General features: G+C 48.1%; 1 long non-coding RNA gene across 1 annotated transcript; it reads right to left on the reverse strand.

Annotated features, from left to right (window-relative positions):
* Nucleotides 1–7629: 7629 nt before the first annotated feature.
* LOC125643020 (uncharacterized) lies at nt 7630–17772 on the reverse strand. The gene is made up of 3 exons (XR_007358559.2): nt 17225–17772; nt 11169–15028; nt 7630–10036 (listed from the first exon to the last, which is right to left on the reverse strand). It is a non-coding gene; the product is annotated as an uncharacterized LOC125643020 (long non-coding RNA).
* Between the last annotated feature and the right edge of the window lie 222 nt (nt 17773–17994).

Raw genomic sequence — 17994 nt, forward strand, 5'->3', positions numbered from 1 at the left:
CATTCATTGATTGCCGGGAGTTACTATTTTAAACTGTATAAAATCAGTCTGTTTGTTAGGGAACACGTCTAAGATGCAGCTGGTTAATTTAGATTGGCCTATGCTTTTATTCCCCTAACACAGAAATCTGCTGCCGTGCCATTAAAACAATATTCTAGCCCATTTATGGTATCTCTAGGGGGGTCTGTCACATTGGCATTTAAACTCTGGGTTTCATGGGAAGTGGCCAACTGGCTGAGTTTAGACCTGTTCAGTGCAATGGCAGCTGACTGTAGTATCGAGTAGCTGCCGGGGTTTAAACAATAGGATTTGTGTAGGGACAATAGGTAGGCGGCAGTGCGGCTACAGAGTGTGTGTTTGCCGCTTACAGAAACGATGCTTGAAACAACACACGTGACCAGGCTGCATACCGGAGTGACTGGATGAAATTCTGGGGTGTCTCTTGCGCAGAAGTTCACAGTAACGGATCCTGGTCTAAGTTCCCTGTAAGCTGCGCGGCTGCCTTCTTAGTGGGGCGCAGGTGCTCAGGGAACCTGGCTGGGGGAGGGGCACCCCGACCCCAACCTGCTGCAGCCGGGGAAGCCTGGTCTGGACCTATCTGCAGTCCAGGCGCCCCTCCCCCGGCCCGAACCCAGCCCTGGCCTGGACCTGCTGGGGGAGGGGCTCCTATCCTGTTGCCCCAGCCTAGGTGCTGCTGGGGGGAGCCCTCTCTCCCCGCCATAGCCCTGGAGCACCCTCCTGCACCCCCAACCCATCATCCCCGGGCCCTCCACCCAATCCTCTGCCCCAGCCCTGAGCCCTCTCCCACACTCTGAGCCCCTCGGCCCCACCCCCACCACATGGATTTTATGTGCACCCATATGAAGGTCATGTGTCACACATTGCCTCCATATTGGTGGACATAACAAAATCCATTCCGCACATGGGTGGGCAAAATAGAGGGCATGCTGGTCCTGGCCCAACACTCTATGAATCTGGGTCCCAGTGCAGGGTGAAGGAGGCTGAGTGCGTATCGTGTTAGCACCGTGACTTGTCTGGGCCTTTTGTTTTCTGCTGTGTTTATGCCTCACAGCTGGGTGATGGAGTGACACTGCACGGTGGAGAGATGCATCTTGAGGAGCTGGTGGCATCTCAGCCAGATGAATTCTCAGCCAAGAGACACTTTTCTTTGCCAGTTTATGCCTCAGCCAAGACTCTGCACATGTCCCTTCTGCATAACATGCACCATCAGCTAGGACGTGGGTCCTATCCAGGACCCTGCACATCTTGTCATTATGGAGTTCTTCGTATCCTCCAACCCCCGTTGCCTGGGGCTGAGGGTTTGCTCTGGAACTGGGGTCTTTGCCAGGTGATCTCATACCCCCCAGCATTTCTAGTGGCTAACGCAGGATGCAGCATTGTCACCTGTGAAGAGCAGGAATGGTTCCTGAGCACAGTGGCTGCTGAGCCCAACCCAAGGGGAGCTGGGATGTCCCTGGCCTCACCCCCAATCCCTGAGGAGCCAACCCGGAGCCTTGCCTGCCAAATCTGCGCCACGCTCACCCCCCACCTTCCAGCCTGGCCTGCCCTGGTGCCGTGTCTCTCCCCATCCCCGAAGTAGCTGCTCTCTCTGGCCCTGCCTCTGCCAGTGATATGCACCATGTGTAACATGCATACAGCTGCAAGAGCCACTGAATGTGGGAAATGTTCTACTTCAATCAGGTGAGGAGGGGCTGGGGGTCAAAGCAGGACAGCCCCATAAAACCTGAGGGGGATGGATCTGCCTGGCTTCACGAAGAATAGATAATGGGACTGGTGGCGATACATTCGGGTAGAAACGTTTCAGTGACACCTCCATATATGACCTCGTTTGCCACTGGGCTTGAGGCAAAACATTCAATTGCTTCTTTAAATTCATGTTCGTTTTCACGTATATTAAAATAGCAAACCGTGGGAGCATCCTGCACCAGTGCCAACCCAGTAAAATAACTCTGGCTGCTGCCCCCCACTACGGGCTGTTAAGCTGCTTACCTGGAAATGGTGCTTTGTTTTCCGACTGTTCGATACTGAAGCGACAGGTTTGGTAAGTTCTAAATGTCAAGGCCGAGAAGCGACTGCCAGCTAAAGGGAGCACAGGGGCCCTGACCGCGCGATGTCTCGGGAGCATGGAGACCATGCGGGCAATACAAACTCACGGGGAGGTCTCGCCCTTTCCGCAACTTGCTCCTGAATCCTGCCCTTTCGCTAGCAAGAGATGTGAATTACCACCGAAAAGGTCACATGTTTCCTGCTTGCGTATTCTTCTGAGCCCCTGAGCTCAGTGTGTGAGCACGTCAGCCTGGGTGCCTGCATTGGCTGTAGCCGGGCTTCTGCAGCTAACGGGTAATTGCAGCAACGCTTCGTTGGTACGCAGCAGGCCAAATTTTGATGATATAAATTATTTATCTCCACTACCTGGCTCCTAGGAGCCCCGGTGGTGGGCTAGGTGCTGCTTCGCGTCCGGCAGCTGTCCGTGGACAGAAACCAATTGTTGTCAAGGTGGAGTGGGACATCTGGTAACCAAACCGAACCCCCCCCCCCCAAATAACTGAGCAGAATGCGTGTGAAGGGCTAGATGGAAGTGCGTGTCCCGCTCTCGGGGGAGCTCTGGCTCATCCTTCAGGGGAGGGATGATGGGTCAGAGGCCAATATTCCATTTGTAAAACGCGTGTGAAGATGGCAAATATACAATAGCTAGGGCCCTACCAAATTCACGGCCACGAGAAACACCTCACAAACCGTGAAATCTGGTCTCTTGTGCGCTTTTACCCTGTACTACACAGATTTCACAGGGGGAGACCAGAATTTCTCAAACTGCAGGTCCTGACTCCTGACCCAAAAGGGAGTTGCAGGGGGATCACAAGGTTATTTTAGGGGGATAGTGGTATTGCCACCCTTACTTCTGAGCTGCCTTCAGAGCCGGGTGGCTGGAGAGCAACAGCCGGTGGCCGGAACGTGGTGGCTGCTGGCCAGGCACTCGGCTCTGCAGGCAGCATCCCGCCAGCAGCAGCGCAGAAGTGAGCATGACGATACCATGGTCTGACACCCTGACTTCTGCGCCGCTGGCTTCAGAGCCGGGCGGCCGGAGCGCGGCGGCTGCTGGCCGAGGGCCCAGCTCTGCAGGCAGCAGAGCAGAAGTCAGGGTGTCAGACCATGGTATCGTCATGCTCACTTCGGCGCTGCTGCTTGCGGGATGCTGCCTGCAGAGCTGGGCTCCCAGCCAGCAGCCGCCGCTCTCCAGCCGCCCAGATCTGAAGGCAGAGCCGCGCCGGCAAGCAGTGCGCAAGTCAGGGTAGCAACACCGCAACCCCCGCCCCCCGCGACAATAGCCTTGCGACCCCCTCCCCCTTTTTGGGTCAGGAACCCAACAGTGATACTGTGACATTTCAGATTTAAATAGCTGAAATCATGAAATGTACGATTTTTAAAATCCTATGACTGTGAAATTGACCAAAATGGACGGTGAATTTGAGAGGGCCTAACTATAGATTTCCGCTCTGACCTCTCCTATTGCTTCTATGACGGGCTTTACCCGGTGTCATGGACACATGTTCCCATCTTTGTTTTCTATCAACATGATGCCAGAAAGAAGTACAGTGGTTTAACGTGACAAGTAAAATGATGAGTTTTTAGAATGTTGACAATAGCATGTATTCATCCCAGCACTCGAGTCTGCTTTTCCTCTTGAAATTGCCTGACATTTTATTTTATGTGCTTCATTTTCAGGGTTGGTACTGGAGTTCTCCACTGTGCAGTCGGCAATGTTGGCAGGCAACAAGATAGTAGCAAATACATTAAACAGGGAAACAACTTCTCTTAAGCTACCTTATGCTGATCTGTTACCAACCATAACAAGGTCTAGCCCTGTTTAAAATCTAAATGATAGAGGTAATGTACTATGGAAAGCCCCAACCCTGATGGAAATCATATTTCTCAGTTAATCAAAGTTCAGGTCAGATATTCAGATTCCACCCTTGGTGATTCTGTGTTGGGTTTGGTTTGGTTTTTAGCAGGAGGTGGGGAGGAGGGAGACAATATTTCTTTAATATGTGACCTCTCCTATCTTAGGTTGTTTCACACAATTACGGTGGTAAGTCTTCTCATGTCCTACAAACTACTTCAAATAATATGCTGTAGTGCTCTGGACGATCGAGGTCCTAAAGGAGCAGTCAATATAATTGAGGAGAAGCTAAATGAATTCTTTGCATTGGTCTTCACTGCGGAGGATATGAGCAAGATTCCTACACCCAAGCCATTCTTTTTAGATGAGAAATCTTAGGAACTGTCCTAGACTGAGGAGTCTGTAGAAGAGGTTTTGGAACAAACTGATCATTTAAACAGTAATAAGTCGCCCTTAGCCATCCTCCAGCCAGCGTGTAGATGATGCTTTGGTGGCTTCTGGCATATTTAACACCATGTAATTAAACTGGCTTCAGAGACTAGTTGAGTTGCTGGTAACAATGGGGGAACTTCATTAAAAAGTTCCCGACTGTAGGGAACAGAACCCAGCACCTCTCCTCCATGCTTCTGTAAAGGGGTCTTCTGATACTAGACCCAACAGGCCTATTTGCAAGGATCCTCAATAGCAGTTTTATCTTCTGCTAGTACAGGGGGTGGGTGAGGATGCCTGAGGCTGCTCCATCTAAGGAGCAGATGTGCCATCTGCATGTTGCCTGGTGCCAACCTAGCTCATCTGGAGTGCTTTTCATTAATAGACACATTGCTTGGAAGTGGAAGCTATCCCCTACTTCAGAAAACGTCTCTAAGCCTAGTGGGTGGTGCAGTTACTTTCTGCTCACCCAAAAGCTGTGGCTGAATCATCCGGTCCTCCCTACCCCCAGTCACAACAAGAACTTTGCAGAGTCCTTGGCTCCTTTTTACAATTTCCCTCTTGCCCATGGCTACGCTGGAAAAACTCTCACCTGCCAGTACACTGATTTTTCTTTTACTATGCCAGAGCTAATTAAGAGGATGTGGAAGGAAACAAAGGGGAGAAAAAGAAACATGCAGCTATTTTAGACACCACACAAAAGCAAGGCCTAGCCCTGGACAAGGAGACCCCCCCAGCAGCCCTCTCTGTGAAAGATGCATTTAGGGGGTCTAAAAATGCCTAATTGCTGCTCCTAGTTAATACAATAGCTCTTCCGAACTCATGCTTTCCAAGATGAGCCCCTCATGTGGAAAGCTAAGCAAAATTTCAATTTCCACAGGCTACAGTAATTCTACCAGAGTGACACGCAGCTGGAAGAAAAAGAAATGTACAACTTGGAGAAATTCAACCAGCAATTGCTACGTGTTCCTTGGGTTGCATGCATCCAGTGGCCCTAGGGGGACATAGGGGAGGCGCAGGTTAAGAAGCCAAGGAGAACCTGACTGGTAATTAGACCTTAACCTTGGAAGTATCTAGGTTATTTGCAGCTGACACGTAATTGTGCCATCACCAGGCTCCTTAAGAGCTGCTTTGAGGAGTTCCAAGAGGCATTTTAAAGAAAAGGAGGAAATAATTGTCAGTATGATACGTGGTTTGAACATACACAATGCACATTATAATTTATACATGCATATTATTATCACTAGTTTGCAGAGCCAAGGTTTTTTGGGTTTTTTTTGGCTATTACATTGTCAAAGTAAACAATAAAACAGCACATTTTGGCTGTTCCTTCCAATCACTGAGCCATAAACTGATCCTCTAGTTCCTTTCGTTCATTTTCCAGTCACTGCTTCTCTTAGATCAGACTAATCATGATTTTCTAGAGAACTTTACAGTCTTCACAGAGACAAACTAGGAGTATTTAAGCAAGAGCTTGGAGTAACAGGAATGGCCGGACATACACATTTAGGGTACAGACAATGCAAACATAACTGATAGTCATCAATCCAGTAAAACGAACAGGAGTACTTGTGGCACCTTAGAGACTAACCAATTTATTTGAGCATAAGGTTTCGTGAGCTACAGTTCACTTCATCGGATGCATGCAGTGGAAAATACAGTGGGGAGATTTATATATATAGAGAACATGAAACAATGGGTGTTACCATACACACTGTAAGGAGAGTGATCACTTAAGATGAGCTAATACCAGCAGGAGAGCAGGGGGAGGGGGGGGGGAAACCTTTTGTGGTGATAATCAAGGTGGGCCATTTCCAGCAGTTGACAAGAACATCTGAGGAACAGTGGGGGGAAGGGGGGAATAAACATGGGGAAATAGTTTTACTTTGTGTAATGACCCATCCACTCCCAGTCTCTATTCAAGCCTAAGTTAATTGTATCCAGTTTGCAAATTAATTCCAATTCAGCAGTCTCTCATTGGAGTCTGTTTTTGAAGTTTTTTTGTTGAAGAATTGCCACTTTTAAAGGTCTGTAATGGAGTGACCAGAGAGATCACATTGGTAGATGTGCAGGTGAACGAGCCTCTGACAGTGTGGCTGATGCGATTAGGCCCTATGATGGTGTCCCCTGAATAGATATGTGGACACAGTTGGCAATGGGCTTTGTTGCAAGGATAGGTTCCTGGGTTAGTGGTTCTGTTGTGTGGTTACTGATGAGTATTTGCTTCAGGTTGGGGGACTGTCTGTAAGCAAGGACTGGCCTGTCTCCCAAGATCTGTGAGAGTGATGGGTCGTCCTTCAGGATAGGTTGTAGATCCTTGATGATGAGTTGGAGAGGTTTTAGTTGGGGGCTGAAGGTGATGGCTAGTGGCGTTCTGTTATTCTCTTTGTTAGGCCTGTCCTGTAGTAGTGACTTCCGGGTACTCTTCTGGCTCTGTCAATCTGTTTCTTCACTTCCGCAGGTGGGTATTGTACTTGTAAGAATGCTTGATAGAGATCTTGTAGGTGTTTGTCTCTGTCTGAGGGGTTGGAGCAAATGCGGTTGTATTGCAGAGCTTGGCTGTAGACAATGGATCGTGTGGTGTGGTCAGGGTGAAAGCTGGAGGCACGTTGCCAACTGTGCCCACATATCTATTCAGGGGACACCATCATAGGGCCTAATCACATCAGCCACACTGTCAGAGGCTCGTTCAACTGCACATCTACCAATGTGATATATGCCATCATGTGCCAGCAATGCCCCTCTGCCATGTACATTGGCCAAACTGGACAGTCTCTACGTAAAAGAATAAATGGACACAAATCAGATGTCTAGAATTATAACATTCATAAACCAGTCGGAGAACACTTCAATCTCTCTGGTCACGCGATTACAGACCTAAAAGTCACAATTCTTCAACAAAAAGACTTAAAAAACAGACTCCAAGGAGAGACTGCTGAATTGGAATTAATTTGCAAACTGGATACAATTAACTTAGGCTTGAATAGAGACTGGGAGTGGATGAGTCATTACACAAAGTAAAACTATCTCCCCATGTTTATTCCCTCCCCCCCCCCCCCCCCCCCCCCAGTTCCTCAGACGTTTTTGTCAACTGCTGGAAATGGCCCACCTTGATTATCACTACAAAAGGTTTTCTCCCCTGCTCTCCTGCTGGTAATAGCTCATCTTAAGTGATCACTCTCCTTACAATGTGTATGGTAACACTCATTGTTTCATGTTCTCTGTGTGTATAAATCTCCCCACTGTATTTTCCACTGAATCCATCCGATGAAGTGAGCTGTAGCTCATGAAAGCGTATGCTCAAATAAATTGGTTAGTCTCTAAGGTGCCACAAGTCCTCCTTTTCTTTTTGTGAATACAGAATAACACGGCTGCTACTCTGAAATTCACCAATCCAGTGTTCATTTTCCAAGCAGGATAAACAACACTTTCAGATTTTATTTGAGTGGGTGAATATATTTCACATAATTGCATGTCCTAGACAGTATTAGTAACTGACGTATCATTCATGGAACACATGCTATGATCATACATTCTAGATACAGTATGTTGTCTCTGAGTCTCGGTAAGAGCTGAGAATGACTTTTAGTAAATTCTATTATTTAGTAGGATGAGTTAAGCATAAAGGGAAGTAAATTTACTTTTGCAGCACACATGGGAAAAGCCCATTTTCTGTTCAAATAAACAGACCCGGCTGAAATGTCTAGCAGTGTACACAAATACATTCCCTATTGCATGAGCCCAGCTTCATGTGTAGCTTCCAATGCATGTGAGTAAGCTGGGTTTGCACACCTGCCTAGGACTGTACCTGTGTAACATCAAATGCCGGCATGAGCATTAGAAGTTGGATGCACATGGAAACTGGGCGTGCATGGATGTGGATTGGCAATTTTGAAAATATGGCCTCGTTGCACTGTGGGGGGTGTTTTGTTTAAGGAAGAATTGCATCTCCTAAAGCCTGTTAAAATGATTAATCTCTGGTGCCCCATTGACTGTATATTACAATGAAAAGGCCTCTTGCAGCTGATTATTTCATAAGGAAACATTGTGCATGCTCACAATACAAACAGCTAATGAAATAAAAGGACAACATGTAAAATAAAAAATGCACAATGAAATCTGTAACAAGTATGTCCATGCCATTAACTAGTGAATCCCACAGCAAGTGGATACAATTAGTGTTCAGATCTTCCAGCTCTGACTCAGGCAAAACTCCCGTGGAGGGCTTTTGAATGTCTGAGCTAGGTATCAAAAACCTTGTATTCCTTAAAAGCATGGGGGAAGAACCCCTACTTTAACAGGGAGGGGTTAAGTGAGACGGCCACAGATTGTCCTCCTCCTCGGCAGAGACAGTCAAAGCTCTCCAGGCCCTCCCCATGCACTCAGTGGCGATGAGAATGGTAGGACACAGAGAGGGCAGGATAGCTGGAGAGCCATTCTGCAACAGCTCCAGGCAGCTCCCCTGTAGCATGGGCCCCAAGCAGTGGCCCGCCTCTGTCTTCCTCCCTAACCGCTGCGGGTTCTGTGCTGCGCTTCGGCCGGTAAGTGCAGCAAGGGTTTCGGTCCCAGCACGTGCAGCAGCAGGCTCCCGCGTCCCGAGAGGACTCGAGTCAGCCACCGCCGGAAAGTCTTGGGCTGAGCAGACAGGTCCGTCCCGCGGTGTTTCAGCCTCGTCGCTCTGAAGATGCTGGGTGGGCGCTCGGTCACATCTGCCCACGCGTCGTCCTCTCCTCCCATCTACGCCCCACGTGCTGATCTCTGTCTGCCTGGCTGGATCGGCAGCTGAGCCAGCATCCTGCCGCCACCAGAATAGTGCACATCCTGGAACGTCCCCCCTTCCCCAGGGGTGGCGCGGTGGGCTCAGATCTAGACGGAGAGCTTTTAACGAGCTTTTAACGACTCAGAGGGGACAAAAATGTCTTAATTTATGATGCAGCATCTGGCATCTAATGAGCACCAGCTCCTCATTCTTGCTTCTTGTTGTCCAGCTGCTGCTGGGTTGTTTTTGTCCAGCCCAGTCCTATTAAGTGGCTTTCACTGCACAGCCCTACGTGGTAGCAGGGGGATGGAAACCTTTGGTGTCCCTTATTCCCAGCCAGTGAGCTTACTGGGGCCAGTTATAGCTGGGGTGCCCAGCACCAGGCCCTCCCTCCAGAGCTGGCCTTGTGCTAGGCTCTTTGATGAGACTGGATCATTGAGGGAAACTAAGCTATGGCACCTAACTGGATGCCTGGGGAAGAGCTGCCCATGCAAGAGAGACCGTGGTTAAGTGCCGCCCTTCCTGCAAAGACTCCGTGCGCACTCCCGTCATACAGTGCCGGCAGAGCTGCCTTTGGCCCTTGCTGGTTTCTGGCACCCCACGTGGCTGCGTGTAGTGGTTCTTGTACGGGCTAACTGCTGAAAAGCACCGACATTTTCCCATCCACTGACCCTCGTCCACGACCGCCGTCAAGCTGCTGTCGCATTGCTGAAGCCATCACTTGCGGGAGCTAAAAGTGAAATGAGGGGCTCGTGTTCCCTCCGTGTGGGGCGCTCTCTGTGCTGCCACGGGTGGCAAGGCTTCAGTCACAGTCTGGTTCCTGTAATTAGGCTGACGGAGTGAGGAGCTGGGATTGGTGTTCGGTTTTGTGGCACGCTGAGGTAGCTGCTCACGGTTCTCCAGGAGCTTTGATAGACAGCTGCCCGCTCCTGCAGACAGCAAAATACCTCCTCAACACGCAGTTTGTCTGCAATGGGCAACTGTGAAAGAATGATGCAAAGTGCCTCTGAACTGCCTTTTCTTTCAGCCCAGAGCGCTCGGCTCAGTGCAGCGACGGGCGCTGCACGCACGGCTGGTTATGAATGCGGGAGCTGCGTGGTTTGGCTTAGGCTGCGGGGCCTGCATTTCCCAAAGCGCCTTCGTCCGGGGCATGGGCGCGAGGGGGGGCTAGGGCTGCCTGACTTGAGACGCTTTGGAAGAACTAGATGACCCTGCGCTCCCAATCAGGCCTTTTTTAAAGCATCTTCAGCAGGACTTGACTGCAGCTCCAATGGGAAGCCAGGGAGCTCCTGGTGCTCTGTACCTCTGGAGAGCGGGCCCCAGATGTCAGCCAGGCTCCAAGCTGAAGCTGTGATAACGGGAGAACCACTTTTCTCCTTTCCCCTTCCCTCTATTCACCAAGTGACCCCTTCTTTTGGGTGCCCCAGCTTTGGGTACAGACCGTGGCTCTGGCTGGCGTTGAGGCTGATCAGCACCTTTGCAAAGCAGACATCGGCGGGGCTGGGCCGGGGGTAGGAGGGCTTGATTTGGGCTACCAAAACTAGCTGCCATTTTTGAAAATTGTCACCTAAGCGAATGCCTGTCTCCCCTTGTTGTGTCCCTCGCTCCCAGCCCTGGGGGTCACAAAGTGCTTCCCGCTCTATGGCGGAGCCGCTCTTTCTTTGTCCTGCAGCCCTTGGGTTCAACAGCAACGTCCCTCAGAACTCGAGCCCTCCACCCTGGGGCTGGAACCAGCACAGTGCATGGCCCTGCCTGGGTGCACCAGGGAGGGAAGGACAAGGCACCGGCTGCCTCAGCCTAGCCCCATGCCAGGGCTTTGTGCTAGGTGAGCTCTTGCAGGAGAGAGACTGCTAGCACCACGGCCAGTGCCTGCCTCTCCTCGGGGAGCAGAGCAGCCCAGGGGCTGGAGGGTGCTGCTGCTCTCCTATGGCACGCCCCAGAGCTCCGGGAGGTGTTGGCCTGCTGCGGGACTGTTAGTGCCTCTGGAGCCTTGCTGGGGCGGCGCTCCTCTGACCTTCCCCCAGTACGCTGCTGGGCCTTAACATGACAACAGAGCCCTACCATTCAATGGACACACGGAAACGGCAGCTCGCTTCAAGTGCTCCACCGCCTGGTTCTCCGGCAGGCCTGAAGCTAGACCACAGAAGGGATCAGCTGATGGCATCGCGAACCTGTATGTCCCCAAGCAGGAGCAGATTGTGCTGTTGGACTCGAATCCAAATATCCTGAGGTGGAGACAGGTGGTGGTCAGGGATGGGCCTATTGCTAACTGCATGCTCAATTTTAACATGCATATTTTGCACTGTGTGTTTTGTCAGATAAAGAAGACATCCATTCACAGATCAGGAACTGTACCATCTGACCTATGTAACTAACACGATGCAAACTGTGAATTTTACAATCCCATGCAACTTGAAATTTTTGCTCTTTGTGAACAATCAAGGTTTATACTTCCAATGTATTTCCTGTGGGTATTTCCACTAGTAAAACTCAAGCGCTTGAAAGGTCAAGGAAGCAAACATCAAAGGGCTGTGGACAAAGTCGGGTCAAAATTAGCTTCCAAATCTCACAAGCATTCACAAATAGGAAGTTCCACTCAGACACAATGAATGGCTGTTTTTGACTTTCCAGTTTAAGGTCTCACTATCTAATCATCAGGCTGCTAGCTCAAAATGTTAATGCCGAGACAGCGACCGCAGGCTTGCACTTCCTCTCCACAATAGAGAATTTTGGATGCATTCATTATGCATGGAAGCAGAGGTCCTGGAGTCACTTTGGTTGGGGCTTTAAATAACTAATGGTTCCCCGAGGCAAAAGTTTGCTTTTATAATTGCTAATAAATTCCATCACTCAGTGATATTTACTAGCTATGAAAACAAACAACAGACCATTAGCTGGCATTTGACAGCATGGATTAAATCTGTGGTTTCACTGAAAAAATAACCAGAGAGGCTTTAAAGAACTCAGGACACTGGTGGGCTGGCCTGATACCTGTAAAAGACGTGTTCCCATCAAAGGTGCATCTAAGCAATGGCAGTGGATCATCCAGTGATGGACAACACCTCTCAGAGGTGCAAGTGCCATTCTGGGGCTCAGCCCCACAGACCCATCCTCTCCTGTGCTTATTTGCTGCAGAGCAGAAGGAAACAATCAAATATACAATGCTAGACAGACCTCCAAACCAGATTTCTCCCCTCTTTGTTTCTGAGCCTCTAGGAGAAATACGGTGGGTGCACCTGGGGAGCTAATGCCTGCTGTCACCCTGCTCCTTTTCCAGCCTCTCTCCTGCTTAGGCAAGGGGACTGCATGATGCCATGATCTCATTGGGAGCATTACCTCATGGGTCGGCAGCGCTTCGCACTGAGCTGTCTGAAATATTTTGGCTGGGCAGGGAGGGAAATTTTTCACTCTTAATGAGAGTGTCTGTGATGAGTGAACTTAGAAGGGCTGGTTTGCTAGACTGTGTGTGTAGGAGGCATGGAAGGGAATTATCAGAAGTCTTTTCCCCTTCCCCCAAACCTTTAATACAGCTTTGAAAGGTCACGGTAGGGAGACTGTATGGCCCATGGGACTGGGAGCCAGCTGATCTGGGCTCCCCTCCTGACACCGCTATCACTGTGTACTCTTAGGCAAATCACTGAGCTATTTTGTGCCTCTGTTTCCCCATCTGCAAAAATGAACTAGTAAAACTTGCCCTCTGCCTGCCGGTGAACAGCCTGCCTAATGAGCCAGGAAAGAAGAAGAGCGGTGAGTTGGCAACACTTACAGATGACCTCAAATAAAGTAGGTTCGTCAAGATCAGAGAAGACTGAAGAACCTTCAGAGGCTCGTTCACCTGCACATCTACCAGTGTGATATATGCCATCGTATGCCAGCAATGCCCCTCTGCCATGTACATTGGCCAAACTGGACAGTCTCTACGCAAAAGAATAAATGGACACACATCTGACATCAAGAATTATAACATTCAAAAACCAGTCAGAGAACAATTCAGTCTCTTTGGTCACTCGATTACAGACCTAAAAGTTGCAATTCTTCAACAAAAAACCTTCAAAAACAGAAACAGCAGAACTGAAATTAATCTGCAAACTGGACTCCATCAAATTAGACTTGAATAAAGACTGGGAGTGGATGAGTCATTTCACTAACTAAAAACTATTTTCCCATGCTAATTTTCCCCCTACTGTTACTCACACCTTCTTGTCAGCTGTTTGAAATGGGCTGTCCTGATTATCACTACAAACATTTTTTTTTCTCCTGCTGATGATAGCCCACCTTAATTGATTGGTCTCGTTAAGAGTTGGTATGGCAACCCCCATTTTTTCATGGTGTGTGTGTATCTTCCTACTGTATTTTCCACTGAATGCATCCAATGAAGTGAGCTTTAGCCCACAAAAGCTGATGCTCAAATACATTTATTAGCCTCTAAGGTGCCACAAGTCCTCCTCATTCTTTCTGTGATTCTTTGGTTCCTGATACAACCTCACTGACATCAATGGACCCTTATAAATCACTTGCAGCTCTACATATGAAAAGTTTTAAGTTTAAATGTTATTTTATAGATCAAATTAGATGTTGGGGGCTTCTAACATTGCTCCATTAGCCCTTTGTGGTCTGAGTCCAGTGCTTGGCACAGGAAGGAAATAGATTATTTATAGTCCCGTTTAAAATATAACCTCTCCTAACAGAGGCCCCTCCTTGTACACCTGGCTCTCATCTGTTTTAGCTGATGCTTTTCTGGCACCACAAAGATGGGCACAGAGTTCCCAGCATTTCTTGGCGGCGCTGGGTCTCGGTCCTTGGATGCTTCCAGTTCTTTAGCATGAATCCAGCTCTGGGGTTCCATTATTCAAAGCTCTGATGGCTCGGACTGTCTACGCTCTGTCTGCGATGTGTGCGCAATGGGCCAAGCAGTGTTCTCCGTCTCACAGGTGTAACTCCATTGGACCAACCTACTGCACAGCCAGAGTGGTGTAACGGGGAGGAGAGCATAGCCCTGCGTCACGGGATTGCCTCCGCACTGAGCAGCACTTGTGGTCGTCGAGCCTCACAAAACAATTCTGTCATAATTAGCTCGTCAGGCAGAGCACAGGGTCACCATTAAAGGAAATTAATGAACTTCCAAATCCATGTCTTAAAAGTGTTTCTCATTATCTTCTCAGAATACAGCACAACATCTGCAGAATTGTAATGTCCAATTTCAGCAAGTGTGACTGGCAGCAAATATGAATTCGTTCAATTATCAAGGCAGGAATTAAGCGTATGTTTGACAAAAATAAAAGGCTACCAAGGAATTGGTAAGAGGGTTACATTAAATGCCATCCTGTACTGGGGGAGAGGGGACACAGCTTCAGCTTGGGAAAACACCCCGCAGTCTAAGTGACTGACAGGTAAAACGCACTTCCACAGTAACTCTTAGAGTCATCAGTTAGCTCTGTTCCCCACCCACCAGTGCAAACAGCCAAGAGGCAAATGCCCCTTTACAGTGTCCCGTCCCCTTTGCCATCTGCTAAACCCCACTCTTGGTTTGGTATCAGTGGGCAGCCCAGCCCCAGAGGCCCAAGGTCACTCAGACAGGCCGGTCTCTTGGGAAGTGCTACCTGGTCATAGCCTGAGACTCCACCACCTAACCCGTGGTTCAAGTTCAGGGCAACTGCATCTGCATTCCCCCTCAGTGGACCAGCCAGGACACCCAACTGCAGCCTTCCTGCTTCCCAGCCATTGCCTTTCTTGGGTGGAGATCCACGTCTCTCTCTCCCTCCTGATGGGGTATTTCCAGCCCGCCCAGTTTTCACTGTTTTTCCCAGCGGAGACGAGCCATCCAAACACACCAGCTTGCTTTCTCTTCAGAGATGGCTAGCACAGGGATTGTCAACCATTAGAAGTCCATGCAGCTCTCTCTGTGCAAGATTGCTGTATTCCTGGGGTGAAAAGCATTTCAGAGAAAACATTTAAAAAACAATAGAAGAAGCTACACCCATATGAATAAGCTTATCAGCACTCACCCTAACCCTGACATGGGCTCTGGCAGGAACAGTCCTTCAACACCCCACCCTCGGGGTTTCCTTGTGGTTACGAGTTCAAGCTTCATCTCAGAACAAGGACCCAGCCTTATGAGGCCTCAATAAAATAAGATTCATTTCTTGACTCACTCTGCTCAGGATGGTCGCAGAGAGGGGCTTAGGCCCTAAAGGTCTCAGCAGGATCCTGATAAGGATGCTCTTGTGGTTGGAGGGGGTTCTGGATTGCCTGTTGACTCTGGACCCATCCCGACCCAGAAAGTGTTTTGTAACAACTCCCTGCTCACCTCGCTGTCACTGTGCAACATGGCAGGGCTACCCCAAATGTTAGCATCAGGAGACATGGGACTCAGGTGAGGTCTGTTTGGGGACCTGGCAGCAGGCGGTCAGATCACTAGCTGATGTTCCCGTGAACGAAGGCAATTGGATTACATATACATGCCATATCCCAGTATTCAGACTGGGACAACCAGCCAGGTTTGGAGGGGGCTGGAACAGTGTTACTGGAACCATCATGGGTTGGGTTAGGCTTTACTAATGAGGGAGTCCCATTAGGATGTCCAGTTTCCCCCACAAAGGAAGTGGGACTTGATCCTGCAGGATGCCGACCACTCTGGCCTGGCCCAGCAAAGCGTCTAAGCAAGTACTTAACTGTAAGCACATGAATTAGTCCCATTGAGTTTTATGGGACTGCTTAAAATTAAGCATACGCTTAAGGGCTTTGCTGGATCATGCCCGTGTTCAGCACCTTGCCGCTTTGAGCCCCGGGGGCTGTGGGTGGCTAACAGTAACCACGGGTCAAAGGAATTCATGTTGTTAATAATAGTTGCAGCCAGAGGTCTTAACTCAGAGATGTGGGTGTCGTCGTAGCCTGCCGTGGAGTGGCACTCAGGAAACCAACTTCTTGAGGCCCTGTCCCAGGGCTACATCTGACCCCAATTTGGCTGTGAAAGCCCTAGTTATATCACAGGGAACTGAGTGTTAAGCGTGTGCAGCAAACTGAGAATAAAGCCCTATTCGTAGTAAGGAGATTTTTAAAAGACAATTATTTGAACAAAGCTCATTCCTATAGAGTCTGGTCCATTCCCGTCCATAATTACTGCTTACAATCTGGCAAGCCATGTCGATAATAAAGGCCCTAAAAAGATGGAAGCAATTGTTATCCGCTGTGTGTGCAAATTCACTCCTTTCTCCAATGTCTTTATAGGGCTGGCATAGAAGACTTCATAGCTCTGGTGTTCAGGAGATAAGGAAGGCAGCAAATTAAAATCTTAGGAATTTCTTCTGGGAGTTTTCTAGGGCAGAAGCAGGTTTTAATTGAATTTTTACCTCCTTCTTTGCTATCATTTGTTGTTATTATTGTCAGTCCATTGTTGTTCTGAACTTCTTTAAACAAATACAAATTTGCCATTTGCTTTCAGTGTGTGTGGGGGAGAAAATCAAATGACTATTCTGGAGATGCCAAACAACAGAAGGTAAGCAGAGAAGACAAATTGTTAAAAATGAAACCGATTTGATATGCAATATTTTAGTTTGATGGATTAACCACCATATTTTGTCATATATCAAATGAAGTATGAAAGGCTGCTAACTATATTCTTAATTATTAAACACTTCCCCGGTGTTCTGTAGCTGGTCTGGGTTTAAAATTTTCAATTAAAGCATTTAATTTTTGCTTTAATTCCACATTTAAAAAAAATCTTTAGTTCCAAATGTCTTGATTTATATAGATTTGATGTAGCATCAAAAGTTTACTCTGTTAATTGCAGTACATACAGAACTGCAGATGTCTTCCTTATTGATCTCTGAGCCTTTTCTTCTTGTCAGTCAAAGACAGAAGATTGCGTAGGCATGAATCACTCTGCAACCCACTCAGCAACAGGAGTACTGATCTTTAAGTGAACCACATCAAGACAGCGAGGTCTTGTGTGTAATTTAGACAAAAAAATTGGAACAAATCTTCATTTCTTTCAAATGTCACTCTAATTTTCTGCTTAGTGGGTGCACACAATCCACTCGTACGAAAAACCACATTCCAAACTCTTAAGAAGCAAACTAGTAGCTATATATTATTTTTAACAAAAAACATTTGTTTACCCAGCTTCCCCGTGAGAGATGAGATTTTTCAGATCAGCGGTTTCCAGCTTTGTTTCATCAATAACTTCTGCAGTTGATGTACGGGAAAATGTGGAGCAATAGACTGGTTCTTTGTTCATTCTCCTTTACTCGGTATTAGTCTTTTCTACCACTTGAAACCAGTGTAGGGACCTGATCTAGACCCGCTGAAGTCAATGGAAAGGCTCCCAGAGGACTTGCATTAAGAATCTCCATGGTGAACTCTGTTTACCTCCACTCATTAGCACTCCAAACACTAGAGCTGTTAAAGCCAGATGGAAAAGTACAGTCAGAGTTGACTTAACAGAGTAACAATCCACTCACGTAAGGGACTAAATTATTTCCTGGGCAACTCCTCTGAATTCAGCTGGCATTACACGAAGAATGAATCCGGCCCAATTATACTGAAGCTGATTTGGAAGAAAGAAACCACCAGCTCTCTTCAGGAAAACAACCCAAACCAAAAAATGTCTCGGTAGATATCGGAACACCACCAGAGAGAGTTGTCTGCATTGATTCTCTCTGCTGACTTGCTCTATCGCCAAAGCTGATTTTCTTCCCAAAGTCTGAGTTATTTCCAAGCATTCCCATTCTCTCCTGGTGTTCACATTTGAATACTGCTGATGCACGTTGAGGAACAGTGACATGACTCGATAGTTCCCCTCAGCCAAATCGTTGAGAGACTGGGATATTTATTGTGCTGTAACAGAGGTGATTATATGGATAATGACTGTCTAGATTGAATTGCAGGG

This window comes from Caretta caretta, chromosome 9 (assembly GCF_965140235.1).
Source record: "Caretta caretta isolate rCarCar2 chromosome 9, rCarCar1.hap1, whole genome shotgun sequence".
NCBI lineage: Eukaryota > Metazoa > Chordata > Testudines > Cheloniidae > Caretta > Caretta caretta.